The sequence below is a fragment of the Magnolia sinica genome, chromosome 19 (genome assembly GCF_029962835.1).
Source record: "Magnolia sinica isolate HGM2019 chromosome 19, MsV1, whole genome shotgun sequence".
NCBI lineage: Eukaryota > Viridiplantae > Streptophyta > Magnoliopsida > Magnoliales > Magnoliaceae > Magnolia > Magnolia sinica.
In genome coordinates this window covers 32,944,516-32,964,789 of record NC_080591.1, presented here as the reverse complement: position 1 = coordinate 32,964,789, position 20,274 = coordinate 32,944,516, and the positions used below count along the sequence as shown (strand labels likewise).

At 42.9% G+C, this 20,274-nt stretch overlaps 1 non-coding gene across 1 annotated transcript; it reads right to left on the bottom strand.

Moving 5' to 3' along the window:
- Window positions 1–329: 329 nt before the first annotated feature.
- LOC131235884 (small nucleolar RNA R71) lies at window positions 330–436 on the bottom strand. Its single transcript, XR_009166401.1, has one exon. It is a non-coding gene; the product is annotated as a small nucleolar RNA R71 (small nucleolar RNA).
- Window positions 437–20,274: the final 19,838 nt, after the last annotated feature.

The following is a 20,274-nucleotide window of genomic DNA, read 5'->3' as shown; positions in this document are numbered from 1 at the left end:
CGGCGGGGGTGAGTACACCTTCCTATATGATTTTTTTTAAAAATACAGGAAATATGTATATTAAGCCAGGGGTGATCTAACCCCTTCCAAAGTTCAATGGACTTGAATCTAAAAATCCATATCTACACATGAAAGAGTTTGATGAGATAATAGCCACTTTATACTTTCCTAATGTGTCTGAGGACACGATCAAGCTGAAACTCTTTCCCTTCTCCTTAAAAGAAAAAGCTAAGACGTGGTTGCATTCACTACGTCCATGATCCATTGGCAGATGGAATGACATGACAAGGGAGATCATAAAGAAATTCTTTCCATACCATAAGACGAACACCATCAGAAAGTCGATCATGAACTTCACCCAAAAGGAAGATGAGACATTCTTCCAATGTTGGAATCAGTTCAAGGATCTTGTCAATTCATGCCCACAACATGGCTTCGAAATGTGGCGCATAATAAATTTCTTCTACGATGGACTATCATCTTCCATGTGCTAATTGGTTGAGACAATGTGCAATAGGAAATTCATGAACAAAGGTGTTGATGATGTGTAGGATTACTTTGACAAACTTGTTAAAAATGTACAATCATGGGACATCTCCCAAAGACCTAACACCACTTCTAAGCCTACTCAATCAAAGGAGAGGGGAAAAATATATATTTTGAAAGATGAAGATAATATAAATGCTAAAGTGGCTAACCTCACAAGGAAAATAGGGGCCATAAAACTTAAGAAGGATAAGGCTAAGGAAGTTGTTTGCGGTATCTGTGCTTGCAACATACATACAACTGAAAATTGTCCAACCATACCTGCCTTTTAAGAGGTATTGAATGAGTAATCGAATGCTATGAACAATTACCAAAGACCTTTCTGTGGACCCACCTCAAATACATACAATCCCACCTGGAGGACCATCCCAATTTCAGTCAGAGGAATGGACAAACAACTAACCCCCAAGGGGCTCTATCTCAACTTTTAAATCAAAAGAAGCCTTAGGAGGATCTGGTTTTAAAACACATTATAGGCTTTCAAAGACCTTAACAAATTCTTTCAAAGGATTGAGGCACACTTAGCGAGTGGGGAGAAAAGGATGCTTCGAGCCCAACCTCTCCCCAATCTAAAACCACAATGTGAAATTAGTGACCTAAGCTCTTCAAATCAAATGGAGCAAGCTAAGTCTATCACTACTCTTAGGAGTGGAAAGAAATTGACAAATCTATTTCGGTAAGGGCTAAAAAGTCTAAGGACCCAGAAGAAAACATGAATAATAGACCTATCATTACCTCACATGGGTTAGAACCGGAACCTCAAAGCAAGCCGATTGCTCCATTCCCCCAGTGGTTGATTGCACCAAAAGCTCTAACCAACTCACAAGATATTTTAGAGGTGTTAAAACAAGTGAAGGTCAACATCCCTCTTCTGGATGTTGTGAAACAAATTCCTTCATATTCTAAATTTCTAAAAGACTTATGCACAATTAAGAGGCGGCAAAGTATCAAAAAGAAAAATTTTCTAATAGAAAAAGTGAGTGTCATTCTCAAGCAAAATATGTCATAAAAATATAAAGATCATGGTAGCCCAACTATCACTTGTATAATTGGGAATCACCAAATTGAGAACACACTTCTTCACTTAGGGGCGAGCGTAAATCTAATCTCCTACTCAGTCTACGAACAACTGGGTCTAGTGTTGAGGGTCAAATATTATATATTAGACCCCATTTATTACTTGGATTTATGAACATGATAATGCTTAATGTTCTATTTTAATCATGTTTATGTTGCAAGGTGAATTTAAGAGCTTTGATTGAAAAGGATGCTAAAAGTAAGGATTTAACGCTCAGGAATCACCAAAGACAAGGATGGATCTTAGAAGACCCTAGATGAAGAATTCACATGTCAAAGATCCAAGAAAACTAAGTTAAGAATGAAGAGAATTAAAGTTTTAAAGTAAATTTCTGTTATCCTCAACTAGTCCTGGCTACTGCTTAACTAGTCATAGCTTTTGCAGGACTAGTCCTGGGTCCTGCTCGACTAGTCGAGGAAACTTCAACTCGAACTCTAGCAACATCAGATTCTAAATTCGAGCGATCTTTGACCAGCCGAGGGGGGTATATGACCAGTCAAACGTGGCCCTCAACCAATCGAGGATGGTCCACGACTAGTCGAGGGTTACGTAGATTTTGCGCGGTCTGCGTAAATTTGAGGCGATTTCTGGAAATTTCCAACTCGGTGCAAAAGGAGTGATGCACAACTATAAATAGGAGTGCCTAGGGCATCCCTAGGAATGTTCTAGGGTTTGAGGAGTGGAGCAAAAGGGTGTAGTCATCGTCTGGGAGTTCTTCTTCTTCCTCTTTAGTTGGTCTTTTTATTTTGTTTAAGGGTCATTAGTTCAATCAAAGCTAAGAGGTGAAGCTTGTAGCTTGATTGGGATGTATGCTTTGTTTTGATTCATGTTTTATTGAACTCTCTTGGATTCTAGTTTGATTATGAAGGAATATTTTTAGTTTTTAATAGTTTATTGTGACAAATTACAATAGATCTGCGATAGGTTGAGATATCTTCTTTTCTTAAATTGAGATTGTGAAATTAGTAAGTCCTGTTGTTCAACATTGTCCCTTGGGCATGGTAGGGTGACGAAATCCTTCCTAACTTTCACAATTCTCTTATGATTGGTTGTGGGTTTGGTAAATCCTGTTGTTTGCCTTGTCTCCTAGGCATGGTTAGGTGATGGAATCACTTCCAAATCTTCACCACTCTCATTCATTGATGATTAGATCCATGAGAAGTTCAGAGATCTGACAAATCTCTTCTTACTAACTGGATAAGATAGGACTCTGATTCCAGTTGTCCTTGAATCATGCAAGGTAGCTTCCCAATTGCTACAAGTGGATCCTTGGCACCCTAGTTCCTACCTTTAAATTCACTTAATTACTTTAATCACAATTACTCTCTCAAATATTCCAGATTTAGGTTTTTTTTATCTTCTTTTAGTTCTAGTTCTAGTTACTTTCAGAAGACACACATGTTCAGTCCTTGTGGATTCGACCTCCGTCTCACTGAGATTATTACTAGATCATGACCCTACACTTGGGGTTGTGAACAAGTTTTTGGCGCTGTTGCTAGGGATTAACGATTGCATTTTTCTGAGATTAGCTAGTTTTGGAATTAGTTTAAGATTAGGGTTTTTCTATTTTCTATTTTTAGGATTAGGCTTTTCTGAATTATTTTAGAAACTAATTTACCTTCTAATTCTAGGTTTAGAAACTTTCCTTTTCTGTTTTTAGAAACTAACTTTTTCTCTTTTTAGAAACTTTCTATTTTTAGGAACTTTCTTTTTTTTTTTTTAGAAACTAGGTTACTTTTTTTTTTAGAGGCTAATTCACTTTCCTTTTGCTTTTACAGGATCAACATAGATCTCCTCCAATCTGGTAATTTCCTTCTAACTTCTCCTCTACTTACTTTCCATATTTCTGTAAGATTTTTCTTTTATTTTATTTTTAGGATTAGATTTAAAGTTAGGGTTTCACCATGCATGAGTGGGTATGACAACATGCTGAGATGGATAAGAGATAATGGGAAGGGATGTATGATGATTATGATAGGAAACAACCTATGTCTCAAAATTTTTTTAAAATTATCATCAAGAACTGAACTGAATACAATCCTCCACCAATTAAGAAATCCTTACACAATCATAGGCAGGAGAATAATTACACCCCACAGATTAAGAAAATAGTACGTGATTGTTAGGGTTATCATAATTATGGGAGTGAGAACTATTATCACCCATAAGACAAGAAGAAAACAATGAGAAATTATATTATAGGTGATAATATGTACCAACAACCATCAGACTCTCCCACCTATGACTTGTACGATTATGATCAGTGGAAACATAAACATTGGAAAGATGAACCAATAATTGATTATAGTGACTATTCTCTTGGATCCCCTACCTTTGAAATCCAACTAGAAACGATCCAACAGGATTCACATTTGAATTTCACCAACTATCAAGAATAATCAACGTTTGCGCGCGACCCTAAGTCGTATCCTGTAGAATTGAGTTGGCTTAATTCGAGACTTGTATCATTGCGACCGCACCATCGCCGCGGTTCCAACACCGCCACTCAAGCACCGATTCGATACCCTGGCAGGAAGATGTGCACCGGCGTTTATTTTGAAGAAACGCTGCACGTTTGCAATCCCAAGGGAATCTCTACAACATGTCTTATCAATCAATCACCTCATGTCAAGTACAAGAGCAACCCATGCTTTCTTTCTCCACAAGACAAGCAAACCCCAAAAGTCAACAAGTCTCTCACCTCATCCATCACTCACCTCACATCCATCACCCATCACTCTCTCTACCTTACAACCCTCCCTCTCTCATTTCACAAACACAATTCTAAGCAACAAAAAAATATACACGTCCAAGCATTCTATGTGAGAAAGTGAGTTTTGTGTGGCTCACTTCCTCTCCAAAAAACTTTTATTCTAGCCATTTATTTCTCATCTTCCACCATCAAAGTGAGACGCAAGGAGATCGGCTTTCCAATGGACCAAAAAGTGGGTGCTTTATAGGGTAGATTTTTCATGTTTTGATGATGGGTCAAGCGAGCCCTACCGATTGATGGTATGGATCTCACTTTGGACCCTAGATATGGCCGATGGCCCACCTTGATTCTCATGATCATTCCATGATGGGGCCATTCTCCATGGACCCCATCATGATGTTTATTTTTCTTGCATCAAAAGAGGTCATTTAAACTATCCATTTTAGGTGGAGAAGGAATCTCCACCATTGATCTTTGATTTGGTGGGCCCACATACATTGGGACCTACTTGATGTATGATTGAATATAAGAGAGGGCTCATAGTGGCAGAGCCCTCCATCACACATGTCCCTTTCTCTCTCTCCCTCCCTTTTTCTTTTATTTTTGTGGTGTGATGATGTAGCTGTGTGGCCCACCTAGATGAACCCCATCTTGATGTATGTATTACCTATGCCACCCAACCATTTTTTTGGTGTGGCTCACATCTATAAGTGGGGCCCACTTTAAATGCATGTGTTATGCCGAAACCCGTCCAGCGTCCAAGGACGCTGGACATGAACTGGAAAAAGAAATATTAGCTTGATTCACAAGCCTTGGAGAGGGTTGTCCATGTAGGCCCTACCTTGATGAATGGATTTAATCCACACCGTCCATTCCATTCCTCAGCTCATTTTAGATGTTGAGCTGAAAAATGAACCCAATCTGACTGTCTGGTGGGCCATAGTATAAGAAACAGTATTGTAACCATTGAAAGCCACTCCGACATTTCTATACGCCAAAACATACCACATATTGGGCTTGATTGGTCTGTCTTAAGCCATAGAGTCCAATGACTTAGGTGGATCCTCTTGAAGTGGGCCCCACATACGAAAAACCTTAAAAAAATAATTTTTTTAAAAAAAATAAAAATACATATAAGTAGGCAGCGCCTGTTGCAGCTGAACGCAGCTGCGTTTTGGCGGACGGACAGGCAAGGACCCATAGTCCCCGCCGTGGGCCCCACCGTGATGTATGGCCACATCCACACTGTGCATTTGTTGGGTCCCCTTTGAGACAGTGGGCCCCCCAAAAATCAGCCGTTTTAGGAGCTCAGGTGGCCCACGTCATAAGAAACAATGGGATTGGATGTCTGCCATTGAAACCCTTTTGGGTGTCACATGAGTTTTAAATTAATATGAAATTTGTTTTTCCTGTTTATCCAGGTCTGTGTGACCATATCAACAGGTTGGACGGCAGATAAGCATTATGGTGGTCCCCATGTGGGACCCACAATGTTGTATGTGTTTTGTTCACACCGTCCACGGTATTGGACGGTGGAGCCCACAATGATGTATGTGTTTTATTCACACCGTCCATAGCATGGGACGGTGGAACCCACCATGGTTTATGTGTTTTATCCACACCGTCCATCCTTATGGGACCCACCATGATGCATGTGTTGTAATCATACGTCTAACCATTTTGAAAGCTTATTTTAGGGCTTGAGACTAAAAATAAGGCAGATCTAGGATTAGGTGGACCACACTATAGAAATCAGTAGGTTTGACCGTCCACCATTAAAACCCCTTTCAGGTCATTGTGACCTTATGATCAGATTAGATGGGAAATAAATGTTATCGTGGGCCTTAGGAATTTTACTGGTGGAAATCATTATCACCACTTATCTTTGGGAATGGCCCATTTGATATGCATGGGGCCCAATTAGTGTGGCCCATTTAATATACATATGGCCCATGTGATGTGGCCCACTTGTCATATTTACGGCCTGTTGTTGAGGCCCATGTGATGCGGCCCATTTGATGTATTTAAGGCCCAATGAGATGTATATAGGTCCATTGTAATGTGTGATTTCACCGTGGTATATATAATGATGTTTATAATGGACCGTGCCTTGGGAGCAATGATGGTTTGACGTCCACATTGTAAGGATAATGTTGGTAAAATGTCCGCATTATGACTCTCCCTAGGGCCCATTGATAGGCCAATACTTGTTATGTGTAGGCCGTCTAGGCACATCTTCGTTGTGAGGATAGTTCATCACCATATAACATGCTTAATATAACTTCATGATTCATGCCCATACGCATCATATGTATGCTTGATATGAGGAACGTTTGATCATATCATAAGCCATTGGGCTGAGACATTTACGAGACTCCTTATGAGACAGAGTGCCCCACATGAGCATGTGGTACGCATAGGATTGTGCATGATTTGACAGGGTGACTCATGCATCTCGCATATGTGTGACATGATCATTGTATGCCCTAGTAACATCAGGGCCGTGGCTCCACAAGCACTTCGTGGATGGCTGTATCGGATACCAAAAATACTCGGTTCTAGCACTGCGGGCACTTATGATGTCCTTAGGTGAAAATCCCATAACCTTTTTGATACCGGGAGATACTCCAACATCTAGACCGAGTGGATACACAAGCACCCGAGTGCCGAATACCAGTAGGCCGCGTCTCCCACTGTGTCATGGTCGGTAGGAAGGGGGTGTAGACTTATCCGCACGAGTGAGAGGGCTATAAGCTAGGCTGAGTTCGACCAGCTCGCAAATAAGTCCGCTATCGACGAGCCGAATAGGTATTGGCAAACTATTGGTTAGGTGGATAGTGAGGTCTATTCCGCTCGCTGGGCTATACGGCTAGGGAGGCGGCAGTTAGTGTGGAGTGTACTAGACCCCAGTGATATTCCAGAGAGGAATTGTACTGATATGTGTACTTGATGAGTACTGGCATGCTTACTTTGTATCTCGCATATGACATTTGGCTACATAGGCCTCGCATTGCATGGCCTTGGTATGGCCAATAACATTCATGCCTTGCATCACATTGCTTTGGTAGAGCTGATAGTATTCATGGACTTACCGCATATTTGCGTATTACTCCGATATTATACGTTTAACACTCACCTTTCGCACACACTTACACCACCCTCTAAGCTTTTGTAAGCTTATGCATGACCGTTGTGTGCAGGTGGCATTGGATCACAACAGCGCTGAGGCAGGATCGTACATTAGATTATTTTGGAGTTTTTGATTACCCTGCATTTCCCTTTCCACATTGTACTTAAAGTTTTTGATATAGTGGATATGTGGTGATGTTGTTTTGTGACTTGGTTATGCTTGTGGTTATGCTCCATTACAAAAAAAAATCATACTGAAAATCCTCCTTGTACGATCCTAAGATCGAAATCTGGCGTGTAAGTGTCGGGATCCGAGAATGAGGCACTACGAAGGCTGTCAACGCCGGATTCGGCGATCGAAAATTTTATAAGCCCGTTTTTCGAGTTTGGGGCTGACTGAAGTTGGTATCACAGCATAACTTAAGAATACCTGAGGATCATATCACATATCTACTATGAACTTAGAATGAATAGGTTCCAAGTTCGAATAACTTAGCGATTTTTTAACATAGACCCTTAACATTTATGCCTTCGAGAATCTCAAGGCTGATAGGCCCTTGTTCCTTCCTAAAGGACATGCCACCTAGAAGAGCAACCCAAGCGAATCCCGCTCCACCACCTGCAACTCCCGTTATACCACCTGTGACTCCCGCTTCACCACCAAATATTCCTGCTTTCGAAAATGAGGATGCTACTCCTTTACCTGAGACCGGTGCGGATCAGACCGTACCTGTGAGTGCCGCTTAGCTGCAGCAAATGCTACAGGCGATGACCACTATTTTTCAAGGGCAGAGTAGGCATCCCACTATTACGCCAGCCGAGGCTGAGCAAGAGCATGCGAGCGCCCTCCTCAAGGACTTTCGACAGCACAATCCCCCACATTTTTGGGGCGAGTCAAACCCTACTACAGAAGAGATATGGTGTTCCGAGGTGGAGAAGATATTCGACACCATGAGATGTACTACCTAGCGGCGAGTCCCATTAGCTGTATTTCTTCTCTAGGGTGAGGCTCAGCATTGGTGGGCAACTATCACCCGAGAGATAATGACCGATTTCGTATGGACATGGGAGGACTTTGTAGACCGATTCGACCAGAAGTTCTTTTCCGAGCATGTGCAGCAGCAGCTCGCATTAGAGTTTGAGACTCTGGTCCAGGGAGACATGACTATGTCCCAATATGAGGCACGTTTCGTCACGCTATTGAGATTCGCGACGTACCTTGTTGATGATGAGGGGCAGAAGACCCGTCATTTTGAGAACGGCTTGCGTCCTGCCCTCAGGAGCCATGTGATTGGACACATGCTTCCGACATTTGAGCAGATCGTAGAGAGGGCCTAGATCTATGAGTCAGATTGGGCTAGTTTACAGAGAGCCCATGACCAGTGGGGAGATCAGAAGAGGAAGGTGCCCTCTGGTAGTTCCCACCAGCAGTGTCGTTCGCAGCAGTGGCACATGACCTGCCTAGCATTCCAAGCACTAGTGGCACCCCCAGCACCACCTTTGGGGCCGTTCAAAGGTACCTGCTTTAGATGCGGTAAGACAGGACATCGTGTGCACGAGTGTCCCACAGCGGAGTAGCTGAGGGCGTAACATCCACCTCCGTGACAGTCCCTACAACAGCACCAGCCTCCTATACCTCCCCCGCAGCAGCAGAGGCAGCAGATCAGGCCGCCATAGTGGCAACATTAGCAGAAAAGACCTCAAAGGGGACTTACACCTCCCCGGCAGGCCCAGGGCAGATTTTATACCGCCCAGTAGGACCCTCAGTCATCAGGAGGGATCGTTGAGGGTACTTTCCCTATTTCTGCATGCATTGCACATGTATTATTTGATTCTAGTGCATCGCATTTCTTTATGGCCGATTATTTCTGCCGATCGACCGATTTGTCATTAGAGTCTGCCCGCGAGGGTTTGTCAATATCGACGCCCTTGGGGAAAACTACAATATTAAACCGATTTTACTCGTCTTACCCCGTTCTGATTGGGGACATCTTTTTTGCTACTGATCTGTTCGTATTGTCGATGTCCGAGTTTGATGTCATTCTGGGCATAAATTGGCTCGCCGAGTACTATCCCATATTGGACTGCTCTGCGAGGACAGTAACATTCTATATACTCGGCGTGTCAGAGCTCTAGTTTGTTACCAAGCGCAGAGGAGAGCAGCTTTCTTGCTTGTTGTCATGTGTCGTTGAGGAGTTAGTTGCTTTGAGTATCGACCAGCTACTAGTCGTTTGTGGTTTTCCCGATGTATTCTAGGAGATTCTGGGGTTACCACCTCGTCGGCACAGCGAGTTCCAGATTGATCTCGTGCCCGGTACCACGCTTATTTCGAAGGCCCCGTATCGTATGGCACCATTGGAGTTACGGGAACTGCATAAGCAATTGGACGAGTTGTACGAGCTAGGCTTTATCCGTTAGAGTAGTTCGCCATGGGGAGGGCTAGTACTCTTCGTGAAGAAGGATGGCTTGTTGAGGCTTTGCGTAGATTATCGTGAGCTCAACAAGGTCACGATCAAGAACAAGTACCCACTTTCAAGGATTGATGATTTGTTTGATCAGCTGTAGGAGGCACAGTTCTTTTCGAAGATAGACTTGCGGTCCAGTTTCATCAGGTTCAGGTCCGAGATGAGGATATCCCGAAGACAGCCTTCAGGACGCGCTACAGTCATTTTGAGTTCCAGGTCATGTCCTTCGGACTGACCAATGCGCCCGCAGTATTCATGTAGTTGATGAACGAGGTCTTTTATTCGTATCTTGACCAGTTTGTTGTGGTGTTCATCAATGATATTCTGATATATTCGAGGACCCGTGAAGAGCATGAGTGACATCTGGAGATTTCCTTAAAAATCCTCCGCGCACACCAGCTTTACGCGAAGCTGGAGAAGTGCGAGTTCTGGCAGGAGGAGGTGAAGTTCCTCGATCATGTGGTGACGAGGCAGGGCATCGCTATAGACCCCTCGAAGATTGATGTCATGCGTCAGTGGGGCCAGCCCATGAACGCATCCGAGATCTGCAGTTTTCTTGGTTTGGCAGGCTAGTACTGACATTTTACTGAGGGATTCTCTCTCATTACAGCCTCGTTGACCAGGTTGACCCGGAAGGGTGCCGAGTTCGTGTGGAGTGACACTTGTGAGCAAGCATTTATGGGGCTGAAGGACCGCCTCCCGTCCATTCCTGTCCTCACTCTTCCCTCTGGAAGTGATGGATTTGTTGTATTTACCGATGCCTCACGAGTTGGCATGGGTGTTGTCTTGATGCAGCACGGGAAGCTGGTGGCTTATGCGTCTCTCTAACTCAAGGTCCATGAGCTGAACAACCCCATGCATGATTTGGAGCTGACAGCAGTTGTCTTCGCCCTGAAGGTGTGGAGGCACTATTTTTATGGGGTGGGGTGAGGTTCGAGCTCTTCTCCGAGCACAAGAGCTTGAAGTATTTGTTCTCTCAATCCGAGCTGAACATGAGACAAAGGCGTTGGATGGAGCTCCTGAAGGACTATGATTTTAATCTTCAGTACCACCCGGACAAGGTGAATGTGGTGGTGGATGCTCTTAGCCGTCAACCATGAGGCCTGGTGGTGGACATGATGATTCAGGAGTGGAGGATGCTTGAGGAGGTGTCTACATTTAACTTCGAGATCAGCTTACAGTCTTGTATTATGCAATTATCGAGCCTGTTGATTCAACCCTCACTTATCGCAAGGGTGATCAAGGCTCAACAGGCAGATGAGTTAGTGCAGAGTTATCGGGCAGTGGCAGCATCTGAGAGTTAGTCAGATTGGCAGATTGGTTCCAATGGTGGATTTCACTTCAGAGGCCAATTATGTGTCCCAGATATTCTTGAGTTATGCAGAGATCTTGTGACCGAGGCACATCGATCGCGGTTCTCTTTCCACCTTGGCTAGACGAAGATGTATCGCGATATGAGGCGTCAGTATTTTTAGGAGGGGATGAAGCGCTAGATAACTAGTTTTGTGGCAGAGTGTGACACATGCCACCGTGTTAAGGTCAATCATCAGAGACCCCCTGGTCTATTACAGCCGTTGAGTGTCCCGATGTAGAAGTGGGAGCACATATCCACAAATTTTATTATGGGATTGCTGAGGACTCAGCGCGGTTACGACACCATCTGGGTTGTCGTCGATCGTCTGATGAAGTCAGTGATTTTTTTACGATTTGTGTGACCTAGACTTTGGACCAGCTTACGAGGTTATTCATTGATGAGATTCTAAGATTGCACAGCGTTCCAGTCTCGATCGTTTCTGACCGAGACCCGAGGTTCACGTCTTAGTTTTGGAGGAGCTTTCAAACGACGATGGGAACTGATTTGCAACTCAGCACTGCGTATCATCCACAAACCGATGGCCAGACCGAGAGGGTCAACCAGATCCTTGAGGATATGCTTCGGGCTTGCGTGATTGATTTCTCAAGTAGCTCGGACGAGCACCTGCGATTGGCTGAGTTCGCGTACAACAACAGCTATCAGGCAACCATTAACATGGCTCTTTTTGAGGCATTATATGATAGACCGTGCAGATTTCTGAGTTGTTGGACCGAGGTTGGAGAGCATTGTCCCCTGGGTCCCGAGCCCTTGCAGCAGACATCAGAGGTTATCGACATCATCAGGTAGAGGATGCGCACCGCTCAAAGCCGGTAAAAGAGTTTTGCTAATCATCGGTGTCGTCCCTTGGAGTTTTTCGTTGGGGACCATGTGTATCTCATGGTCTCACCCATGAAGGGTGTGGTTCGTTTTGGAGCAAACAACAAGCTTACCCCGAGATTCATAAGACCTTTCGAGATCACCAGGCGCGTTGGCATCGTGGCCTATCGTCTTGCCTTGCCATCTCAGTTGTCTGGCATCCACAACATTTTTCACGTTTCTATGTTGAGGAAGTGCGGGTCAGACATCGTGCCTGTTATTAATTGGCAGCCGTTGGAGGTCCGTGAGGATGCTTGTTACATTGAGTAACCAGTTCATATCCTCAATCGGAAGGAGCAGGTCCTGCGGACCAAGGTCATTCCCTTAGTGAGGGTGCAATGGGGCCATCATAGTGTGGATGAGGCATCTTGGGAGCGCGAGGTAGAGATTCAAGAGTGTTATCCCCATCTTTTCGATGTTCGATTGTATGTTGTATTGTGTTTTGATTATATATAATGTTATGTTCCTTTCTCTTATGAGTTATGGCTAGCTGCGATAGTAGTATAAATTTCAAAGATGAAATTTTTATTAGGTGGGGAGAGCCACAAGACCCGTATCCTAGTCCATACTATTCCATCGACTCCCGCGATCCTTCACATCGAATTCCAACAACCCGCGACTTATAATCGACATTTGCGTGCGACCCTGAGTCATATCCTGTAGATTTGAATCGGCTTAATCTAAGACTTGTACCATTACGACTGCACCATCGCCGTGGTTCTAACGATGCGTCTTGCATACCGATCCGAAACCCTGGCAGGGAGATGTGGGACGGCGTTTATTTCGAAGAAAATGCCTCACGTTTGTAATCCTAAGAGAATCTCTACATCATGTCCCATTAATCAACCAATCAAGCACCTCATATCAAGTACAAGAGAAACCCATACATTCTTTCTCTACAAGTCAAGTAAACCCCAAAAGTAAACAAGTCTCTCACCTCACATCTATCACTCATCTCACATCCATCACTCATCACTCTCTCTCCCTTATAACTCTCTCTCTCTCATTTCACAAACGTGAGAAAGTGCATATGTGTGTGGCCCACTTCCCACCCCCAAAATCCTTCATCTTAGCCATTCAACTCTCATCACCTTCCATCAAAGTGAAGCACAAGGAGGCCGATATTCCATCGGACCAAGAAGATCGAACAATGGGTGCTTTATAGGCTAGATTTTTCATGTTTTGATGATGGGCCAAGTGAGGCCTACCGATTGATGGTATGGATCTCACTTTGGACCCTAGATGTGGCCGATGACCCACCTTAATTCTTATGATCATTCCATGATGGGGCCATTCTCCATGGACCTCATCATGATGTTTATTTTCCTTGCATCAAAAGAGGTCATCTAGATCGTCCATTTTGGGTGGAGAAGGAATCTCCATCATTAATCTTTGATTTGGTTGGCCCACATGCATTGGGACCCACTTAATGTATGATTGAATGCAAGGGAGGGCTCACAGTGGCGGAGCCCTCCGTCACACGTGTCCCTTTCTCTCTCTCCCTCCCTTTTCATTTGTTTTTGTGGTGTGATGATGTGGCCGTGTGGCCCACCTAGATGAACCCCATCTTGATGTATGTATTACCTATCCCACCCAACCATTTTTTATGTGGCTCATGTCTATAAGTGGGGCCCACTTTAAATGCATGTGTTATGCCCAAACCGTCCAGCATCCAGGGACGCTGGACGTGAACTGGAAAAAGAAATATTAGCTTGATTCATAAGCCTTGGAGTGGGTTGTCCATGTAGGCCCCACCTTGATGAATGGATTTAATCCGCATCCTCCATTCCATTCCCCAGCTCATTTTAGATGTTGAGCTGAAAAATGAACCCAATCTGACTATTTGGTGGGCCATAGTATTGAAAATATTATTGTTACAATTGAAAACCACTTCGATGTTTCTATATGCTAAAGCATACCATATATTAGGCTTGATTGGTCTGTCTTGAGCCATGGAATGCAATGGCTGGAGTGGATCTGCCGGATGTGGGCCCCACTTAAGAAAATCTTCACGAAAACTTATTTTTCAGAAATATATATATATATAGGCAGCGCCTGCTGCTACTAACGTTGCAGCAGAACACTGTTGCGGTTGGTGGTGGGCAGGGGACCCAGCCGTGGGCCCCACCATGGTTTGTGTTGATCATTGACATCGTTATTTGTTGGGTCCCCTTTGGGACAATGGGTCCCCCAAATATCATCCATATATAGAGCTCAGGTGTCCCACGCCACAGGAAACAGTGGATTAAACGTCTGCCCTTAAAACCCTTTTGGGTTGTCACAAAGGCTCTGGATCATTATGAAATTTGTTTTTCCTATTCATCCAGGTCTGCGCGACTAGATTGGATGGAAAACAAACGTTATGGTGGGCCTCACGTGGGACCCACAATGATGTATGTGTTTTATTGGACGGTGGAACCCACAATGATGTATGTGTTTTATTCACACTGTCCACAGCATGGGACGATGGAACCCACCATGGTTTATGTGTTTTATCCACACCGACCATCCTTATGGGACCCACCATGATGCATGTGTTGTATCCATACATCCAACCATTTTGAAAGCTTATTTTAGAGCTTGAGACTAAAAATTAAGACAAATCTAAGATTATGTGGACCACACTATAAAAATCAGTGGGTTTGACCGTCCACCATTAAAACCCCTTTCAGGTTAGTGTGACCTTATAATCAGATTGGATGGGAAGTAAATGTTATCGTGGGCCTTGGGAATTTTAATGGTGTAAATCATTATCACCACTTATCTTTGGGCATAGCCCATTTGATATGCATGGGGCCCAATTGGTGTGGCCCATTTGATATACATATAGCCCATGGGATATGGCCCATTGGCCCTTTGATGTGGCCCATTGTGATTATCTGAGGCCCATGGGTCGAGGCCCAATGAGATATATATAGGTCCATTACAATGTGTGATTTCACCGATATATATAATGATGTTTATGGCGGGCTATGCCTTAGGAGCAATGATGGTTTGACATCCACATTGTAGGAATAATGTTAGTTAAATGTCCACATTATAACTCTCCCTAGGGTCCGTTGATAGGCTCGTACTTGTTGTGTGTAGGCTATCTAGGCCCATCTTCATTATAAGGACAGTTCATCACTTTACAACATGCTTAGTATAGCTTCATGATTCATGCCCATACGCATCATATGTATGCTTGATATGAGGAATGTTTGAGCATAGCATAAGCCATTGGACTGAGACATTTGCAGGACTCCTTATGAGATGGAGTGCCTCACATGAGCGCGTGGTATGCGCGGGATTACTACATGATTTGACGATGTGACTCATGCATCCCACATATATGTGACTTGATCATTCTATGTCGTAGCGATATTAGGGCCGTAGCTCTACAAGTACATCGTGGATGGCCGTATCGGATACTGAAAATACTTGGTTCTAGCATTATGAGCACTTAGGATGTCCTTGGGTGAAAATTCCAGAACCTTTTGGTTCTAGGAGATGCTCCAACGTTTAAACCGAGTGGATACATAAGCGCCCGAGTGACGAATACCAGTAGGCCACGTCTCCCACTGTGTTGTAGTTGGTTGGAAGGGGGTGTGGCCTTATCCGCCCAAATGAGGGGGTTATAAGCTAAGCTGAGTTTGACCAGCTCGCAAATGAGTCTACTATCGACGAGCCGGGTAGGTATTGGCAGACTACTGGTCAAGCTGATAGTGAGATCTATTGTGCTCACTGGGCTATACGGCTCGGGAGGTGGCAGTCAATGTGAAGTGTACTGGACCCCGATGATATCCCAGAGAGGAACTATACTGATATGTATACTTGATGGGTAATGGCATGCTTGCTTTGCATCTCACATATGACATTTGACTACATAGGCCTCGCATCGCATAGCCTTGGTATGACTAATAGCATTCATGCCTTGCATCACATAGCTTTGGTACAGCTGATAGCATTTATGGACTTACCATATATTTTCGCATTAATTTGATATTGTATGCTTGGCACTCACCTTGTGCACACACTTACACCATCCTCTAAGCTTTTGTAAGCTTATGCATGACCGTTACGTGCAGGTGGCATTGGATCGCAGCAGCGCTGAGGCAGGAGCGTACATCAGATTATTTTGGAGTTTTTGATCACCTTCTATTTCCCTTTCCGCATTATACTTAAAGTTTTTGATATAGTGGATACATGGTGATGTTATTTTGTGACTTGGTTATGCTTGTAGTTATGCTCCATTACCAAAAAAATAAAAATCATACAAAAAATCCTCCTTGTAGGATCCCAGGATCAGAATCTGGCACGTAAGTGTTGGGATCCGAGAATGGGGCACTACGGAGGCTGTCGGCGCAAATTCGGCGATCAGGAATTTTGTGAGCCCATTTTTCGAGTTTGGGGCGTGACACTCTACCTTTGAAATCCAATCAGAAACGATCCAAAAGGAGTCACTTCAAGGTCACACAGACAATTTTACTGGCATCAGAAGAATGATAGAAGCGCTTGAATTGTGCCTTGATAAGCTAATGGAGGCTAGTTCACCACAACCTCTACCCAATCCAATTCTTCATTCCCAACTCTCAACTTATGATCAGTGGAAACATCAAAATTGGGAAGTTGAATCAACAATGCACCATAGTGATAATTCTCTTAGGTTCTATACCTCTGACATCTAACAAGAAACAATCCAAGAGAATTCACTTCAAAATTCCATACAAACTCTAGAGCTCAACCAGCAAAATACACTCCAAAGACTTTAAGAAATTATAAAAGATATACAACAATGGAGTTCAGGTGATGCGATTATGGAGAATACTGAAATTGAGAATGAAGAGTTGGAATGTGTTAATGAGCATACGGTTCAATTTCCTTAAGATTCGATCTCGATGATAGTCCAAAGGAAGGATCAAGAGATATGGGTGTCTCTCAAATATTATGATAATGACACACTTCATTCACATGACACACTTGGTTTCAATGATGAGGGAGAGGTTAGTTTATTTGAACCTCAAACCAATTTAGGAGTAGAATGTGAGGAAAGCGATCTCATCCCAATTGTGTACTGCACTGAATTGGAAAAATGATGAGCATTGGGATGACGATCATGAATGTGCAGCCCAAATTCCCCTAGAATCAATCTCAAGTTTGGTCCAGGTCAATGATCAGGAAGTACACGAAGTGATCGGTCATAAGGATCTACTCCATTCGTCTAACATGTCTGATTTAAATGTGGAGGATGAGCCCCTTTCAACTGGCCCTTCTAACTCTTGTGAGACATGTTTAGACTACTCCCATAAATTGAATGATGATATGATTCGGGAGATGGACAAGTTGCTTGATATGACTCTGGAATTTGAAATCATCTAATTAAGGCCACCAACTGAGTTGTTAACCCTTGACAATATAATGCAATTACTGAGTAGTACCAATGAACAAAGTCTTCACATCAATTCTTCACCTGTTGATTTTCAATCTATCTATGCAGGGCAAGAGCAAGAGAGCATGCGTCTATCCACTACCAAAGACGATGGAATCCTTGGGCAGATCATTACAAACTTCAATGTGAAAAATAAGTCACTCTAAGCTGAATTTCCCGACTCCTTGGATGTTTTCTTAGCACATTATGCAGATTCAAAGTATTCGATAATAAAAGAAATAGTGGATGCCTCAGCTGAAATATTTTTCACATACTTTGCTCAGGACTAGCAAAATGTTGGTTGGGGATTGTGTTGAGGGTCAAATATTAAATATTAAACCCCATTTATTACTTGGTTTTATGAACATGATAATGCTTAATGTTCTACTTTAATCATGTTTGTGTTACAAGGTGAATTTAAGATCTTTGATTGAAAAGGATGCTAAAAGCATGGATTTAACGCTCAAGAATCACCAAAGCTAAGGATGAAGAATTCACATGCCAAAGATCCAAGGAAACCAAGTCCAGAATGAAGAGAATTGAAGTTTTGAAGTAAATTTCTGTGATCCTTGATAAGTCCTGGCTACTGCTTGACTAGTCCTGGCTTTCGCAGGATTAGTTGAGGCTCCTGCTCGACTAGTCGAGGAAACTTCTACTCGAACTCCAGCAACATCAGATTCTAAATTCGCACGATCTTTGACCAGTCGAGGGTGGTCCACGACAAGTTAAAGGTCGCTCTCGACCAGTCGAGGATGGTTCAGGACTAGTTAAGGGTTATGCAGATTTTGCACAGACTGCGTAAATTTAAGGCGATTTCTAAAAATTTCCAACTCGGTGCGAAAGGAGGTGATGCACAACTATAAATAGGAGTGCACAGGGCATCCTAAGCATCTTCTAGGGTTTGAGGAGTGGAGCAAAAGGGTGGAGCCGCCGTCCGAGAGTTCTTCTTCGTCCTCTTTAGTTGGTCTTTTTATTTTGTTTAAGGGTCTTTGGTTCAATCATATCTATGGTTGGCTAAACCTCTTAGCTAGGGCTAAGAGGTGAAGCTTATAGCGTGATTAGGATGTTTGCTTTGTTTTTATTCATGTTTTTTTGAACTCTCTTGGATTCTAGTTTGATTATGAAGGAATATTTTTAATTTTTAATGGTTTGTTGTGATAAATTACAATAGATCTACGATAGCTTGAGATATCATCTTTTCCTGAATTGAGGTTGTGAAATTAGTAAGTCTCATTGTTCACCATCATCCCTTGGGCATAGTAGGGTGATGAAATCCTTCTTAACTTTCACAATTCTCTTATGATTGGTTGTAGGATTGGTAAATCCTGTTGTTTGCCTTGTCTCCTAGGCATGGCTAGGTGATGGAATCACTTCCAAATCTTCACCACTCTCATCTATTGATGATTAGATCCTTGAGAAGTTCAGAGATCTGACAAATCTCTTCTTATAAACTGGATAAGATAGGACTTTAATTTTAATTGTGTCCTTGAATCATGCAAGGTAGCTTTCTAATTGCTACAAGTGGATCCTTGGCACCCTAGTTCCTACCTTTAAATTCATTAGTTTTAATTACTTTAATCACAATTACTTTCTCAAATATTCTAGATTTAGGTTTTCATCTTCTTTTAGTTCTAGTTCTAGTTATTTTTAGAAGACACACAAGTTTAGTCCCTGTGGATTCGACCTCGGTCTCGCTGAGACTATTATTGCATCGCGACCTTACACTTGGGGTTGTGAACATCTAAGTGAATTAAAACCCACCCGGACCACATTACAACTTATTGATCACTTAGTTCATGTACCAAGAGGAATGATTGAGTATGTAGTGGTCCAAGTTCATAAATTCTACTATCTAGTAGATTTTATCATCGTGAACACTCAGCCCATCGTAGATATGAGCACTCAAATCCCTGTCATCCTTGGCTGCCCGTTTCTTCCTAACATCCATTACTATCTTCAATTGTAGGAATGGGGTTATGAATTTATCTTTCGAAAATATGACATTGAAGCTCAATATTTTTTTAATATGAACAAATAAGCAAAGGATGATGAGGAGGCCCACGATATTAATATGATTGCTCCTTTCGTGGAAGATAAAGAAATCCTAACTCTATACTTTGACACTCTAGAGAAGTGTTTAGCCCACTCCCCTGATTTGGATGATGACACGATTAGGGAGATGGATGTCATGCTTGATGCTACACCAGTACTTGAAGTTAATTGGTGGAGGCCATAATTTGATGAATTACCCCAAACTGATGTAATGCGCCTCTTCTGTCTAACCTCAAAGCACCAAAGCTTGACCTAAAACTTTTTTCCTCTAATCTCAAATATGTCTATTTAGGTCAAGATGAGATATAGCCGGTAGTGATGTCTTCCCATCTTAAGCAAAAATAGGAGAGTATGCTTATCTCTACTCTCATTAAGCATAAAGGAGCCCTTGGATGGTCAATTGCAGACCTCAAGGGAATTGACCCTTTGATTTGTACTCACCGCATTCATCTAGAGGATAATGCGACGATGTCCCGAAAACCACAACATAAATTAAATCCAAACATAAAGGAAGTGATTAAAGCTGAGGTACTTAAGTTATTAGATATGGGTATTATATACCTTATATCCAATAGCCAATGGGTGAGTCCAACTCAAGTGGTTCCTAAGAAGTCCAGAATCACCACCATAGCCAATGCCAATAATGAACTCATG